This window comes from Microtus oregoni, unplaced genomic scaffold, assembly GCF_018167655.1.
Source record: "Microtus oregoni isolate MIOR12 unplaced genomic scaffold, Mior012 000007F_ref0000211, whole genome shotgun sequence".
Lineage (NCBI taxonomy): Eukaryota > Metazoa > Chordata > Mammalia > Rodentia > Cricetidae > Microtus > Microtus oregoni.
Window position 1 is genome coordinate 56,661,775 of NW_024543066.1, and position 3,426 is coordinate 56,665,200.

Sequence of the window (3,426 nt, forward strand, 5' to 3'; positions counted from 1 at the left end):
GGGAGTGGGAAGCAAAGTTTCCCCCCCAGGAGACGCCGGGGGAGATAGTGAGAGGAGTTATTCTCTTTTCTACCTCTTAATGTCTGGACCAATGAACATGGGCTAAGGAGCACCTCCTGCAGAATCCTGACCCAGCACTAGAGGCTGATGTTACTTCTTTAATCTTTCCTTGTGTCTTGAAATGTCCAGTCCATCTTTCTGTCCTGACAGCTGTTTCAGGAAGTTGGTGAACACGGGAATACCAACTGAACATATCATAATGAGATACAATAAGCATAGGCACAGACTCTCATATCAAGGCTGGGGATGTCGACCAGAAGGAAGAAAAGGTTCCCAAGGTCAGACAAACAGGTCAGAGACTCCCCACAGTCCCACTCTTTATGAGTTCCACAGAGAAACCCAAACTAAACAACCACAGTATGCATACAGAGGACATAGTGCTGACCCATGCATCTGTGTGATTGCCTCTTCAGTCGCTGTGAGCCCCTATGATCCCCGGTTATCTGATTCTGTGAACCCTTTACTGCCATCAGCTGCTGGAGAAAGGCTAACTGATGACAGCTGGGCTAGGCACCAGTCTCTGAGTACAGCAATTTCTTAGGTATCGTTTATTAACATTTGTGTGTGTGTGACTGTGAGGACCCTGCACAAACTTCCACAGCTGAGCAGGACTGGATTCCTTCTAACAGAAACACCACTGGAATCCACAAAGTGATTCTACAATTTTTGTTGCTTTTCTATGGTATTGTATTGGGGTAAAATTTTGTCTACATAACTAAACAAGGGTCCTTTGCAAGAGAAACAATTGCTTTTGCCCACTGAGTCACCTCTCCAGTCCGCACAAACTGAGTTTGGAGGGAAAATGTCCTCATTCTCTTCCCCTTCTCTCATAAGAAGACATTCATGTTTGTTTTCTCCTTTCCTCTGAGCCCTAGATCATATGTTCTGCACAGTCCTATCCACACAGCTTTCTCCAAAGAAACCGTGTTGGGATGTGCTGGGGGCTTTAGCTAAACTGAATCCCAGTTTCCAAATCACTGGACAAAAACCAAACCAGTACAGCAACAGAGGAGAGCTTGCATAGAGTCCATCAGAGTTCATCATAGTTCCAACCCACCCTCCATTCTGTAGCACCAAAAATAAAAACCTAGAGATAGATATTGGGGTTCAGACCAACAACCAGGAAAGCAAAGCAGCCAAGCCACTAGAGACGTCTTTCCTGTCTTAAGGCTGGGTGACTGGAGAAGAAGCAGATTATTAAGCCTCTCTCATCCCATTTTATATTATTACCTCTAGTGCTGGGATTTCCTAGGCTAGGATGGAAGGTGTGAACCACCACCACCTGGACTTGTTACTGCATTGATCTTGCTTAGATTAAGGTGCCTTTAAACCAACAGAGATCCATGTTACTCTGTCTAACAAATCCTGGGATTAAAGGTGTGTGTCACCATTGTCTGATCTCCAGTGGCTTTAGCTTTACTTCTGGTCTTCAGGGAAGAATTGTTTATCAAGATACAAATAATACACCACTACAATACTCAAGGCATTAATTAATGTATTAAAGCACTACTAAACCATGATGTCTTTCCCCAGAGTTGCTGTAATTGCTCCATGTACCCCATAGTCTACCCAGGAGTCATCGGTATCAACACTGACCACTGCTTCTGGGATACACATAGAGGGTACCAGTGACAGGTTGCTGGGATTACTTCAGATGTTTGAGAGGGGGTTCCAGTAGATTGCATTGAGCAGAAGCCAGGGAGCTGTATGCTTCAGCCACCAAGTGGGGGCATGAATCCACCATTAATTTCCAGCTTGCAGTCTGAGAGACCTCGGAAGCATGAGCTGTAATAAAATTCAGCACCTGTGTTTTCAGCTGCCCTGTGCTGTGGAGGTCAGCCAGGAAGAGAGTGTGGGCAGCATTCTCCACAGAGAGGTCCCTGCAGAGGGCACTCTCGCACATGACCTTCAAATGCTCCAGGCCATACTTGTCAGCAGCTGCCAGCACAGCATCTGCCATGCTGTGGAGGACTGGTTCCTTCCCGGTGTAAATGAAGTCCATCATTGCCTTGAAGACTTCAGGTTTCAGGTCATGAATCTCAATGCGATTCTTTCTGCTCTCCTCCGTGTCATGTTCAAACATGGCTCTGAAAACTGGAGAGCGAGCAGCTAAGATGGCCTTGTGAGCCCGGAATTCCTGGCCAGCTACCACCAGGCAGCAGTCTGTGAAGCGCGAATTCTTCCACAGCTCTCCTAGATCATCTCCTAATATGCATTTGGGAACCCGGATTCTCAGTTCCGTGCTGTCATCAGGGATACTGTAGGAGTATGGGGCCAGGATCCCCATGCAGTAGAGGGTGAAGTGGTCTTCAGGGAGAAGGCAGCGAGAATGGTCCAAGAGAAAATCTCGAAGGACGAACAATTTGTAACCCCTTTGGTAGCCTGGCAGGAAACTAAAGTCTTCCAGGCTAGTCACAGGTTCATATTTTTCTCCTTTGGCGTTTATGATCCAAAACTTGATCTCTGCCTGAATGGGACTCTTTGGAGAGCTGAGCAACTCTATGTTAACTGACAGGTAATCTGAGCTTTCTTCATCGACCCCCTTAGGGTGAACTCTCAAACACCATTTGTTATTGTCTCCTGTTGAGAATGTTGGGCTTCTAATACTGTCCCTCCTTTCCTCCAGAATAAAACGGAACTTGCGGATGGTCCACCTGCAGGAGAAATTCTGCATGTTCAACAGTTTATAGTCCCAGCTCTGGTCAGCGGCGTCCTGTGACATTTCTCCTGGAGGTAGTTTCAAGGTTAAACCGGGTCCAAAATGAAAAAAAAAAACAAAAACTAGGATTTGTCTTCTCTTGCCCTGTAGGAAACAATAATAGGCATGATATACATTTTTAGCTTCTGTTTCTCCTCTGTTCCCTCTTCTATGAGCCCGGAAACTCGAGTCTCTGAAATTATCCAGATTTCAATTCTAGTTTCAGTGTGGGTAGACTAGGCTACACGGGACTGTTGTATCACTTCATTTTTTTCTAGATTGAATCTTAGGTCAGTGGATTTCTAATTTTGAGAATCATACACTACTTTTGATAATTTACAACATTTTATATACTCATCCAAAATTTTGCACAGTGGTTCTCTAGAGTAACAGAACATACCCAAGGACTCTCTCTGTATGAACAAAGGAGATTCATTAGAATGCCTTAGGGCTGCAGTCCTGCTAATCCCACAAAGGCTACCTGTGAAGGGAGAGTCCAAGGATCCAGTACTTACTCAGTCCAGGAGATTAGACGTGCCGACTGGTCCTCAATCTATGCTGGAATTATAAAAAAAGAATTCTCTAATGCCAGTGAGGGAATGGTCTTGCTGCAAGGTGAGGACAAGCAGGCAATAAGCAACAGCTTCCTCCATGGTTTTTTATAGGCT

General features: G+C 45.3%; 1 pseudogene; it reads right to left on the reverse strand.

The window, feature by feature from the left end:
• Window positions 1-1,645: 1,645 nt before the first annotated feature.
• On the reverse strand, window positions 1,646-2,782 carry LOC121450357 (annotated as a pseudogene).
• Between the last annotated feature and the right edge of the window lie 644 nt (window positions 2,783-3,426).